Raw genomic sequence first — 14806 nt, forward strand, 5'->3', positions numbered from 1 at the left:
AAAAGTAAAAAGTTTTGTTTACGTTAAACTTTACAGTATACTTTACGGTATACTGTACGGTATACTTTACGGTAGACTGTACACTAAATCTTTAGTATACCGTATACTGGCGATCCCTAATGTTAACACACGAATTAATATTACTTGAATTTTGTTTAAATGTTTCTAAAAATTTAATCACATAAGACTGACAAAATTCTTGTTTAAAAGTTTTATTAACTTGGATTTTAAGTGATAAAAAAATTCATAAAGCCAAACTGTTGTTTGGTGAAAGTTCTGTTTGGTTTTAATCAGAAGAGCTATTAATTCAAATTTATCATTTCATCCCTATGAAATGGCAAGCCAAAAAACATTGTAGGCGATTGTTAATTCACTCTTTCAAAGACTTCTGGTTATACAAAGAAAATCCACAGAGACGGGTAATCAGTTGTTTAACAAACATGTCCAACAAGGCACTTCTGTAGAGCATTGAAAACTGGTTAAAAGAAATGTGAGTGCTGCTTTGCCCATGTGCTTGTTCCATCTATTTAAGGTTTTCTCAATGTTTTTTTCTGGGCAGCCTTGAAGGAGTCATCTTCGCCGCCTGCTATCTATCCATGGCTCCGTCAATCTCTTCAAAAGGTTTTGCCTTTATCATCACTTCAGTGATGATGCTTTTCTTTTTATTAGTCTTCATGATTATGTTCATGTATTGAACAACTCCAAGCTCGAAAAGGAATGGAGATTTGTGGATATGAGAAGGGGATGAAGAATTGTGGCTATGAGATGATTCTAGTCACTAAAGGTATACTCAAACCTTCCCTTAAATCCCACTCTATGGTTCTAGGATTCTCCAGTAGTTAGTTGATAAGTTCCTGGCCCTCTAGGATATTCTTAATGTTCTTCATCTTGCTAACTAACTTGGCCAAGCACCTTAAGGCCATATATGTAATCATTGGGGTGAAGGAATCTGACGTACCCACAGATTCGGGATGGTGGCATAGTGGACAGACTAACTACGTTGTCTGCTGTAAGATAGCTCTCTCCCTGGAAATTCCAGTTCTTACAATGCTATTATGAGAAGGCCGACTGTCTCTTTGGTTGTTAGTGCTGAGCATTATCGCCTCTCTTACACCACTACCCTTGCTCATTGGACCAGAAGCGCGACTTAACATATTACTTGCAGGGGCGTGTCTAGGGGATGTCTTCTACGTCGCTGGACATACCCAAAATATGTAGATATATATATATTTTTTCACAACTTCATAATTTTGCTGAATAAATATGATGCGTCGGTAGATAAAAGCAAACAAGGTGAATGATTATAGCAAACTAAAGCAATAATTAAGCAAAGTATACAAGGTTAATTGTTCGAACGGATGGTAAGAAGTTATTAATCCGGGCTAACAATTAGATTTACGATTTGGTATTTTATTATAGTGCTTGTTAAATCAAGAACGATCTAAAGTTTATTTAAAAAAAACGATTTATATATTTAAACGGAGGTTGTTTTAATTTTTGACTTAAATAAATTAATAAGAAACTTGAATAGACATACCTTTTTTTTATCAAGTTATATAGTACTTCATTTTTTAAACATTTTCTTTTATTAATTTAAAAAAAATAAAAGTAATTACTTCTAAGAGAACAAAATCCGGGCTTTCCTTTTTGATTACACCCTGAGTAAAGTTTTAGTCAAATTCTATTGATATTTATAATCAGGAGGAGAAGACTATAATTAACAACAAGCATACATTAAAATATATCAAAAGACATCCCCAATTATTTTATACAAAGCTGTGTATCTTTTTAATTACTTGCATTTTGAACAATATAAAAAGAAAGGGTTTTAAACATTAAAAATTAAATTCGGACTTCCCTTAGTACATACACCCTGTTTGGTATGTATTCATTAAACATTTCTTAAACATAAATTTTAGACAGTTTAATTATTCGCTTAAAATGTCGACTAATTCTGTAGTTCAAATAGCTCTCCAAACAAAATGCCAATTGGAGTCAGTCCATTGGAAAGAAAGATTGGAAAAAAATATTATTTGTTTTAAAGACAAACATCCAAGTATAATATTTGGATGTTTGTCTTTAAAGCAAGTAATATTTTTTTGATATAAGAATAGGTCGTGTGTAATTGTGGTTATGTTTATCATCATTTTCTTCTAAAATAGATAGCGTGCGAAGCGATGATGCTTGATAATGGTTAGCATCATGTGCGATAAAATATCGGGCGATTGCTAAGCCGTCTTACCTCAAATATGCGTTTGTCAATGAGAAAGAGGGGATGCTAAAACTTAACATTTTTGGGGAGGGGTTAAAATTGCGACTTACCCAAAAAAATTCCTGTACACGCCCCTGACTTGTGGTTCATGACTCTAAAAAGCCTGCTTGACGTAGATATCAGATATTTGTTCATTTCGACTTAGTATGACAGTATCTATGATGAAACTAATTAACTAATGAAACATTTAAATATCAATGTTTTTCTTATCAAATAAAAAACATAATTTACACAGTAAATATTACATTATTAAGTAGGTTATAAAAAACAAAAAAAATAACTTTTACCACGTCTGGAACAGACAACAGTTATTATGATTACATTTCTGATAATCAGCAAACTGCTATACCTCGCTATACTATTAGTCCAGACATCTATTATAATAAACAGTTAATTACTAAGAGAAAACACATTAAAAAATGAAAACTAAAAAATGATGGCACAGAAAATATGTTACCCCAGCAAATAGACAAGCAAGTCTTTGATTGACACATTGGAATAATGCACTCGCCTCTTGATGAGCTGCGGAACAAATGAATAGCCTCAAATTTTAAATCCGGACTTTTTTCACAAAAATTAACTTCTCAAATATATAAAAAATAGGAAGACGGTATCACCAAATTTGGACGTCAGGCTAAATGAAGTCAGAAAGCTATCAAATAACGGGAGTCTAATTTTGCCAATCCAATAATTTAAGTCCGTTAATTGTATTTGTCTGTTAACCCGCCATTTTTGTATCAGCCCGTTTATATTAAATGTCCGAGTTTCTAGCGGAAGTGCTTACCTCTGGGTGTGAGAAACTCTTAAGAAGTCTTCCTCCAAAGTTACAACAGGTAAACTGTTCTGCGTAATGTAAGAAGTTCTTTCTTTAATTTTCAACTTCTTGCCTTTCTTACATCATTTACAGAATTGAGGAAATCTCAACTGTGTAATTTGGTGATTGGAAACAGTTCTCACCAAAAAAATTTTAATATATCAATATCATTATCAATACATTTCGTGTTAATAAGATTGTTACTAAAAAACAGGTCGTTGCACATATTATTTCACTGAGAAAACGCAATCCCCTAAATAAGATAAAGAAAAGGCACAAGAAAAATATTAGAAATAAGTTGATCACATGATGAAAGTTGAATTTTACAAAAATTTATAAGTAACACCCATTAAATAGACTTTTAAAAGAGAAAAAATAAAAGTATAATAACTAATATAATGTAGTCACATATACATGCACATATACGAATATACATAAGTAAAAAATTATAAAATATACATATACACACAGAAATAAGTTATAAAGGTATAGGCTGAAACTAAGCATAACTTGTTAGGCAGAAATGCTTATAAACCCTTGGAATAGCCTAATTTGACAGTAAGGTCATTTATGTGTATTTTGAATGAAAGATTCTGATCTATCAGTTTTCTCAGAAAAATTAGTATGTTTCACCTTAAATATTTCTGTATTAAATTGAATTTTATTAGCTTAAAGCCATTGAACAAGACAGGCCATATCCTGATTAATATATTTATTTAATTTTTGGAGGTTTTTATTAATTGAAGATTAGTATCATCAGGCAAATGATATTTTATTGAATGTTTGATAAAAAGATTAAGATAATTAATATAGATAATAAAGAGAAGAGGACCTAATATAGATCCCTGAGCGCTACCAATATAATTCCTTTAATGTCTGAGAACGTGCTATTTATAGTAGTAAATTAGTTTAAAAAGTTGTATGGTTTATTATGCATAGCTTTTTCAAAGATTTTGCTTACATTAAAAATAAGAGACTAAGTTCAAGCTTCATAATTAAGTTAAACCTTCATAAGGTTTTAGTTATATTGGTTAAGTTTTTAGTTATTAGCTAGACTTTTCTTACACTCAGTAGATCCTCATTCACAAAGTTTGAAAAATTGACTTATACAACAAGTGGATTGTAAAAACTGCAAGTTTTTTTTTTGTGAAAATATTCCATCATAGTAATATTTTTGTATAGAGTTTAAAATTTGTTGACATTGCATTTTTGTTGTTCAATTTGCTTTGACTGTCGGTTTGTTTACTAAAATGTTTTATACATTTTTTAAGAATCAAATCAATTGTAAAAAGCATTTAAGCATTTAGTTATTTACTGTTGAGCATTTGTTTTAAATGTTTTAGCCAGTCAATGCTTGAATCTTGCATTTGATAAAGTCTTATTTTAGTTGAACTGCCATGATATTATACATTTTAATTGCAAAATAAACTAATAAATACACATTGTTTTGATATTTTAAGTAATTCCATATCAAATAAAAACAGGCATATCAACCATAAATTTAAATTTTAAAGTCAATTTCTCTTTTTATTTTGTGCTAATTTTTCAGTTATTTATTTTTTGCAAATATTATTTTAATATCCAATATTTTATTTATGTTTTTTTATGGTCTCTTTGAAAGAATGTCAGATGAACTGCACTAGAGATTTTATGAAGCTTGTTTTAATGTAATGTGTTTTTATAAGATTATTACAAAACACAGGTGATTGCAAATAGTTATTCACTAATGTAATTGAAGTTTGATGAAGAAATATAATATTATTTAATATAAATTTACTGTTAAATTATTAAAATGGTTTTTGTAAATCATAAATGTTTCATTATCAGTCATTATAAATTTACATGCATACCCTTTAACTGAAAAATTATGGTCTTAAAAAGTGAGTTGATCATAGAATTAGATAAAAAACTGTCTTGGTAAATGTTTTCAGTTGTATATTTTTCAATATCAAAGTATATTAGAATGTATTCTTTTAGAAATTTATGATATACAAATACAATTTAACATATGACTTACAGAAAAATGGATCAACTTGAGCACAATATAAGTTCCAGTAATTTTGAATTTTTAAACAAGTTTGTAGAACTGACAGCAGTCGATTCCAGTGATGCACAGAAAAGTTGAGCAATAGTTGTTTCTTTAAAGACAAATGACAAATAAACCAATTGAATTTTCAAAAGAACTACCTTTATTTTTGATTTCTGGTATTGCTCGAAATGGAATAACTTGGTTGCTCAGGAAATGTTTGCTCAAATAAAAAATCTTAAGCATGAGATTGTTGAAGCAAATTTTAAAATAACTTGTTATGTTGAGGAAAGTAAGAAAGTGCTTAAAATAACATCTAATGAGCATGAAAAGGAAGTTCAGCAATTAGTTTACAATTAGTTACCAAGTACAAAACTTATATACAAGATAAAGAAAACTAAATTTCTTAATTTCATAAGAAAGCTGCTTAAAGTTTTCTACAAAAATATTTTTAAAGAGTGCAATGTTATTGAACATTTTTCTATTTTATTTATGATAGATGACTTGGATGAGTTAACTTTGATGAGTTATCAAAATCTCTTTGATGAGTATCAAAACCCCCTTAGTTCAAAAAAGAATTTTAATGAAATTTTTTTCAAATCTTAAGAGTTCAAAAAAAAAAAAAAAGGAAATGATTGCTCAATGCTGTGCTTAGTAAGTTCATTAAAAACTAGTAATTTTAATGCATTTTGATTTTTGAAAACGAGTTTGAAGTGAGAACTGGGAGTTTTTAGCTTTTCACTCTTTATAAAAGTAAAAACCATTCCATGATTTTTGCTTTAATAAAGAGTTGAGCATGTTTAAAGATTTATTTTTTAGAACATAATAATTATTTAAAACATAATATATATTAGTATATAAAGGTATGATAGATATATATAGGCGCCGAGTCCACGGGGGTAATAGGGGCAGTGCCCCCCCCCCCGGAAATTAATACTAATAATATATTATCACGGATTATCATGAGGGCGAGAGTATCTGTTCGCCCCCGTAATAATCCGTGACAATATATTATTAGTATAAATTTCCGGGGGGCCACTGTCCCTGTTGCCCCCGTGGACTCGGCACCCAGGGATATATACATATATATATATATATATATATATATATATATATATATATATATATATATATATATATATATATATATATATATATATATATATATATATATGTATATATTTTTATACTCGTGTTAGCTAATATTTGTATTTACGGGTACTCGTGTTTTAAATATTTTGATGCTGCGTTACTTCGTGCTAAAAGAACTTTAAATTTTATGACTTCTTTCCAGATTTAATGCCAATTAAAGATAAGTCTTTCTAAAGAGGTTAATCGAGGATGTGTATAAGGAGATGCGAGCGTCAAAGATTTGACTAATATTCGACAAATTTTCTACGCTCGGTTTAATAAATCTCATTTCCTTTATCGGGATGACAACTTAGTTGTGAAGATTTACTAAATTTTCTATATTTCTATATAACCAATTCAGGCTGATTATTATTATTTTATTTTTATTTTTGTTAATGACGAAATTATTTGTCTAATGGTTTTTGTTTTCTTCAAATAAAAGCTAAAAGGGAAAGCCTATGAATTTCTACTAACTGGTTAAGAGCAAAATTATAAATTCAATGAAGTTTTCCAAATTTTCTTTAAATTTTTTGTAACTTTTTTATTCGTTAATATCGTTAGTTTCGAGAAGTAAACGAGAAAATTAGCGGAACAATAAATTGATTGTTTCGTTTGTACGAACAAAAATTTGTATTCAGCGAAATTAAATTAAAACAATTGTTTTGTATAGAAAATTTACAAAATTTGTGCATATGTTTACAAAATTTATATATATGTTTACAAAATTTGTATATATAATGTTTACCAAAATTTTAGGAAGTGTCGTCTTTACTGTCAATTTACTTGAAAATGTAACCGTCATAAAACTAAGTTGAAAAAATAAATTGTGTTGATAATATGTTGCTAATATTCTTCTTCAGATCATCGAAAGTTGCTCAAAGAATGCTTTTTTGAAGCGCAGGCGTCGATAACAGGACAGTGAAAGTCAATTGATAAACGAGAATGGACGATGGTGATAAGCATTCGAAAAACTGCTTACGAAGTTTCACATGAGAAATATTTCACGTAGAAATTTTTTGACGCAGGATTCAAGTTGGATGAATTAAACAACATTTAACAGAAAATATTTAAAAGAATATTTAACGGAGGGTGAAAAAAATTTCTCATTTCATGTTCGACCAACGTTCGTAATGTCACCTTTCATCCATTGAAGATCGATGGATGTAGTCCGAAACATAGGATTGAATGGGTGGAGATAACCATCAGTCATACTTTCGTATCAAATAACTAATTTTGCTTATTTGTTTAATAAATATTTAAGTAAAAAAAGCTTTTGAATTGAGTTGTGATCAATCAAGTTGATTGTCATAAGTAAATGTTGTTATAAATAAAAAAAATATTTATAATAATATTAATGTTATTATTATTGTTCAGCGGAAGAAGAGGAAAAAATATTCAAGAAATGCTTCTCTGAAGTGCAGGCGTCGATAACAGAGAACTTGAAAAGATCAATCGATAAACGAAAGTAGATGATTATTATACGCGATGGAAAAACTGCTCATGAAGTTTCACATGAGAAATATTTCACGGAAAAACTTATTGACGCAGGATTCGAGTTGGATTTAATTCAAGCTGGACTAAATGTTTGTAAAATGTTTTTATCTGAGGATGAGATAAAACTTCTCATTTTATGTTCGACCAATGTTAGTTGTATCTTCTTATCTCATCCAGTGAAAATCGATGGATGGACACCAAAACATAAAATTGAATGGGTGGAGATAAACATCACTCATACTTTCGTATCAAAGAACGATTTCGAAGATTTAAAATTTTTTCTAAATGAATAACTACTGTTCTCCAAAATATACCTTTGAGTATATTTATATTCACGAACATTTTCTGCTGGTCTTTTTGGTATTTAGGTGATGAAAATTATATCACATTTAAAAAGTTAATCGAATCGCCTCCTCTCTTCTCATAAATAAGGTGGTTAAATTAAGTCTTTTTTATTCATAACATAATCTTTATTCATAGGATAACTTTGAATTTCCTAGAATTCTTGTTACTCTATATCCTTCTCTTTTAAAAAGATCGATATTTTTTTCAAAAAAGGACTCCAAGTTAAAGACTCATTCTTGATCCATATTCTTTATCAGGATTCAACAATTGAATTTGTGTATCTGATTAGACCTAAAACTCTATTTACGTTTGAATAAATTCCATTAATACAATATTCATATTTCTGATCGTTTTTTAACTCTACATCAAGATCTTTCTCAAACTCTGTAGTACTGAATTGATAATCAGCAATGTGGTAATTTCTAATATCAATCTCTTCCTTATATTTTTGTTTGCTGTTTAAAATCTTTATTTGACTTTTTATATCATTTTAAATCATTTTCAAATTTTTTTAAAGTCATCTCAATAGTATTTTTAGTCTTAAGTTACTGTACATACATAGGTTATAATGTAAAGTTTTGCCAAGAGCTCGTAATTATTTCTTCTGATGCTATAAACTTTGACCATTTTCTCTTTTTTTCATTAATAATTTTCTTAATTTCAAATGAAATCTACACTTGTTTTCGAATATTTCCTTCCAATTGTTTTAATCAAAGTAGCAAAACATTTTGACATTTTGTCGTCTTTTCTATATAGAAAACTTGAGCTAATTTTTTTAGTGATGTTATCAATGTTCAATAGATATTTCAACAATAATATGACGTGCGTTTGGTTGATGTTGAATTAAGGCAGGCTGGATGCAAGTTCAGAAATACGATTTGAAGATTCTGTAAATATAAAATCTAGTGTGCTAGTCGGTTCATAGTCGGATTACTGAAAAGTGGGAAAGAATATATTATGTGATAAAAAGCGCTCATTTGTAATTTTTGTAAAATTATACTCATTCTTTTGATCTCAATATGCTATAATATTGCTGTCAATCTATTTTATATTTTGAAATAAACATCACCGTCCAACAAAAAACCTGTAAATGTCTATGTTTCATAAATACGTTTTGCAGATCGATTTGATTTACTTAGATCTACTTTATTTTCAATGTTTGGAGGTCTGTAGACACATCCAATTAAAATTTTTTTAAATCCATAGTTATGTTCGCAATATTTTTTTAATCTCTCTATTACAATATTTGATTAATGTAATTTCAAAAGTTTTTAGATCTTTTAGTGCATAAATTTCGTGTATATTTACTCGGCCACCTCGTCTATTCTCTCCTTACGAAATATATTAAAACTACCAAATGTTTGACACTGAGTTTAGAATGAATGCAATATCTATTAGATTTGGATGTGCTATAACTAAAAGTCCATTCAGTTTTTTCTTTAGTGAAGTTCCATTTTTATTCAACATTTTTAGTTCTCTTTTATTATTGCTCATAGATTTTGACATTCTTTTGCTTTCGATTTCCATAAACAAAAATGTCTAAGTTTTGCTTCTTTTTTTTCTTCGAGTGTTATTCTCAAGGCGTTTACTGACTGACACTTCTTTTTTTACCTTCTCACAAACGTCGACGAAAATGTCTTCTTGACTTTAACAAATAATCAAAGATCTTGTTTTTTTTTGTTTTTTTTTTAATAAATCGTTGCATCCGACTCTTGTATGCCATGTATAATTATATTGGCTTCTTTACTTTTTTCGTTCATTTTCTTTATAATTGTTGCATTTAAGTTGATTATTAGTTGTGATTTACTTTTTTTTCCCACAATTGACAATATCCGGTCTTGAAGCCGTAAATTCATTTTTTTCTTCCGTGTCTCGATTCTCTTTAATGGTTTTTCGATTATGTCATTATGAGCACGCACAATTACAGTTAAATCAATGGTAAATTCGTAACTTAAAATCTTCTCTCCTTTTTTTTTTTTTTTTTTTTTTTTAAATATCCATTTTTTTTTTTTTTTTTTTTTTAATTTACTTCTTTTTTTTTTTGATGAGCATTTTTCTCTGGTCTCGAAATTGTTTATTTTATTAAAAACCATAAAATAGATAGTCGCGAACCTTACCTATTGATCTTTTATCATTTTATCGGCGCAACTTCCATTGAGTTTCTGGTCGTTATAGCGAAAACACATGGTGCGAAGGTTTTATTTTGCAATAAACATGTTGACTCAGCCTGAGCATAAGCACAGTTTTTTACTTATTTACGCTGGATGCTTTTTTCATTACACCAAGTTTTTAACAAATATTACATCAAAAATCAAAATATTGGCAGTTTTAATATTTTAAGGCGCAAAGTCCAACTTGCCTAAAATTTAGGTTTTGCCTAAAACAAGTTTTACAACTATTGATTTGGAGCAGCAGAGTGGAATTCCTTGCAATCGTCTCTGGAAGAAAAAACAATTTCTACACCTTCGAATGACACAGCGACATCTTTTAGGCGATTCTCCCTGATGTTTTGCTGAGTCCGAAAATATTGATATAAGTCTTTCGCTCATCTTTTTAAACATTTGAATATAAGGAATGTTGAGAAATTCCTTTTTTTAAGTCTTGTATCTGTGCATTTTAGTACACTAAAACACAATATATCTATATGAAATTTGATTGGCAAAGGTCCGATATTTAAAAATAAAATGTTCAAACAAAAAATTTGAAAAACTTTAACCAGATTTTTTTTTACTTACTTAAATCGGTCATTAGCGAAAATTCAGTGAATAATACTCAATATACGTCGCTTGTACCTAAAGTTTGGCAAAGAGGGCACACAGTGTTATTTTGAGGAGCGCAACTATGCTCAAACCGATGTAAAGAAAATCTAATCCTAAAAGAAAGTGTGCTGGAATATCTAGGTAGGTCATTTTAACTTCGATATGTTGATGATACAAACATGAAAAAGGCGTTAAAAAAAAAAAGTTGTTTTATGTACATTTTTTTAATACTATTTTTTATAAACTTTTTATTGAAAACAGATAATTGATTTAATTTTTTAAGTCTAATATCTGTACTTTTTAACATACTTAAACATGCAGTAAATCAAAATGAATTTAGATCGGCAAAGGTGCTAAATGACACCGTGAATACAGTGCTGACTTTGTTTTCTATGTGCTTGAAGAATGGCCGATCATTTGTTGTGAAAATACAGTGCTGATCTTTATTTTCTATGTACTCTAAGAACGGCCAATTTTTTGTTGTGAAAGCTTTCTTTACAGTTTTTGTTATACGTGTGGCGAGTTTTTTTTTTTTTAAAAAAGCATGGTTTTTTAAGTTAAATAAAATCTGCTGTTGAAAAAAAGTACAGTGTTTATAGACTTTTTTTCAAAGAAAACTATTTGCCTCATTTTAAATACAATTAAGCTCATATTGTGAAAGTACTGCAGGTGATGTAAAGCCTAAAAATGCATTAGATTTCGAAATTTGTTTAAATTGCTTGCACAGCATTTTTTTTTTGTTGGGCTGTGTGACATGTGTAACAACTACTTAATAATTCATTTCATAATTATTTTTGTATGATTCCACATTCTTTTAACACGTTTAGAATTTTTAAACAAAAGAATTCAAAACGTGTTAACGTATTACGCTGCTTTATTTCACTTTTTAGCTTTTTTTAACTTTTTCAACTCTTTGATGTTGTTATTAGATTTTCCACGATACCTGATTTTCAACTTCTTGAAGTTTGAACCACGAAACCATTCACAAATGTCGTCAATGAAGTTCGTGTCTTTGTAAAGGTCAAGTAATGTTTTTCAGCGAGCCGAATTCTCGGAAGCACGAAATCTTCAAAATAGTACTTTGGTACAAAAGCACAATTAATGCCTCCACCTCTTCAATTTTATGTTTCAGAATCCATTCATCGAAACCATTAATGGATAATCCATTAATGGTTAATCCATTTATGGATAATCCAGTGAACGTTGGTTGAACATTTAACAAGAACATTTTTCTCATCCTCAATTGAAATGTTTTTGCAAACAAATAAATAATTTAACTTGAATCCTGCGTTAATAAACCTCTTCATGAAATATTTCTCATGTGAAACTTCATGAGCAATTTTTCCATCAATCGATCAATCTTTTTCAAGTCTTCTGTTATCGACGCCTGCGCTTCAAAGAAGCATTCCATCAACATCTTTAGATCATCATCGTCTGAAGAAAAATAGAATACTGGTAAAAATTTATTTGTAATGATAATAAACGTACTGTAAGCAATCTATATGCAAACAGTATTTTTAAACGAATAAGAAGCCGTGTATTTATTGCATATTGAAAAATAAAAATGATGGAAACCTATCAATTGATAGCATTCTTTTTATTTAAAAGTTGTATTAAAATGCTCAAAGTGGAAAAAAAAAAGTTAGATGAGTCGTAATGACAACTACAACAAAAAAAAAATAAAGAAAGAAAAGAGGTTTCGGTTACCAAAGCAATAAAGAAGAACTTACTTGATAGAATACCTAAAGATTTGTTAAAAAGTAAGAATGATTTGACTTTTGAAGTTTTTGTGGTATAAAGTACAGCACAATAAAAATTATCAAAAAATAAAGTTACCAAACGATGCTCATACTCACAACTTGATGAAGCTTGGTAAAATACTATAGATAACGCCGCCAATGGTAAAATACTATAGATAACGCCGCGTCGGCCACACTGTCTGTCATGTTGCAACCGAATGACAAGTCAGGTGTGTCGTGTCGGCCACCGGTGGCCGCACGGCCCAATAAGAAGTGTCGGCCCACCGGTGGCTGACATGACAGTCACATGTTAAATATAGTTTGGATTGATTAAGCAATTTATATAGCCTGTTATATAATTCATTAAAATTTTTATGCGCTGTTTGTTGATAGAAAAATGAAGTTTTTAATTAGTGAAATTTTAACTTATACTAAAACTATAAGAAAACTGAAAGGTTGCAAAAAAAAAAAATGGTCAGAAAATTCTTCACTAAAGTTATAGTAAATATCAGTGTAGGTGACGTCAGGAAGTAGTGCAACATCGCTCAAATATCTATTGATAGAACACGGACCAGGCAATATTAATCGTTTCTCTTTTTCTCCTTAAAGTGAATCGTTTCTCTTTTTCTCCATAAAGTTTTTTGTGTAAAGATTTCGTCAGATTGAAACCTTTTATTGCTTACATACCTTGATTTGAATTTTACTAAACACAAAAATTTACACACGAGGGGTTTTTCTCATAAACGTGGTACTTTATATGATACTTTATTGGTACTTTATGGAACTTTCTGTTGGTACTATATGATACTTTATGGTACTTTATGGTACTTTCTGTTGGTACTATATGATACTTTATGGTACTTTCATAGAAACTGTTTTGAAGTTTCTTTTTTACAAATTGGAAGTAAAAGTTAATTATATATTTGCATTAAACTAAAAATAAAAATGATAAAAATTGATAAAACATGCTACATGTACCACGCAAATACTTTTAGGACAATTTTATAAATTGGGATTTTAACTATCAATGTTAAGATAAATATGCCAAGAAGATATAATCGAGATTTTGGAGCTCAGAGATATCATAACTGTAGTAAAGGAATTGTCATTGCAGCTATACAGGATTATTTTACTCGTCTTCATTCCCAAGTTTATCATTTTAGTATTTTGCAACAAGAGAATAATTTTTTACTGAATATTGCAGTTACTCAATTATATTCTTTTTTTCTCTCCTTATTATGGACAAAACTTATAACATTCATAAAACGATGTGCAAAAAAATTAAAAGCAGGATTCTTATTTTACTTTATGTGATTCACATTGAATTCCAGTTTTTTGTTTTTCTGTAAAATACTTATTCAAAATTACAGAATATTGATGTCACCTTTGGTGTATGCTTCAAGTGACATTCATTTAAAGAAGATTTACTTGATTCTTATTTAAAGAAGATTTACTTGATTCTTATTTAAAGAAGATTTACTTGATTCTTATTTAAAGAAGATTTACTTGATTCTTATTTAAAGAAGATTTACTTGATTCTTATTTAAAGAAGATTTACTTGATTCTTATTTAAAGAAGATTTACTTGATTCTTATTTAAAGAAGATTTACTTGATTCTTATTTAAAGAAGATTTACTTGATTCTTATTTAAAGAAGATTTACTTGATTCTTATTTAAAGAAGATTTACTTGATTCTTATTTAAAGAAGATTTACTTGATTCTTATTTAAAGAAGATTTACTTGATTCTTATTTAAAGAAGATTTACTTGATTCTTATTTAAAGAAGATTTACTTGATTCTTATTTAAAGAAGATTTACTTGATTCTTATTTAAAGAAGATTTACTTGATTCTTATTTAAAGAAGATTTACTTGATTCTTATTTAAAGAAGATTTACTTGATTCTTATTTAAAGAAGATTTACTTGATTCTTATTTAAAGAAGATTTACTTGATTCTTATTTAAAGAAGATTTACTTGATTCTTATTTAAAGAAGATTTACTTGATTCTTATTTAAAGAAGATTTACTTGATTCTTATTTAAAGAAGATTTACTTGATTCTTATTTAAAGAAGATTTACTTGATTCTTATTTAAAGAAGATTTACTTGATTCTTATTTAAAGAAGATTTACTTGATTCTTATTTAAAGAAGATTTACTTGATTCTTATTTAAAGAAGATTTACTTGATTCTTATTTAAAGAAGATTTACTTGATTCTTATTTAAAGA

The 14806-nt window shown here is 28.6% G+C and overlaps 1 long non-coding RNA gene across 2 annotated transcripts; it reads left to right on the plus strand.

Annotated features, from left to right (window-relative positions):
* The first annotated feature begins 2902 nt into the window (after positions 1 to 2902).
* On the plus strand, positions 2903 to 13526 carry LOC149894256 (uncharacterized). Of its 2 annotated transcripts, none has more exons than XR_016449041.1 (3): positions 2903 to 3105; positions 7104 to 10982; positions 11182 to 13526. It is a non-coding gene; the product is annotated as an uncharacterized LOC149894256 (long non-coding RNA). The 2 variants fall into 2 exon arrangements; XR_016449042.1 differs by having other exon boundaries at positions 11771 to 13526.
* The last annotated feature ends 1280 nt before the right edge of the window (positions 13527 to 14806 follow it).

The sequence above is a fragment of the Hydra viridissima genome, unplaced genomic scaffold (genome assembly GCF_058129835.1).
Source record: "Hydra viridissima isolate aposymbiotic clone 2 unplaced genomic scaffold, HvirCarnegie_v1 scaffold_1, whole genome shotgun sequence".
In the NCBI taxonomy this organism is placed as follows: domain Eukaryota; kingdom Metazoa; phylum Cnidaria; class Hydrozoa; order Anthoathecata; family Hydridae; genus Hydra; species Hydra viridissima.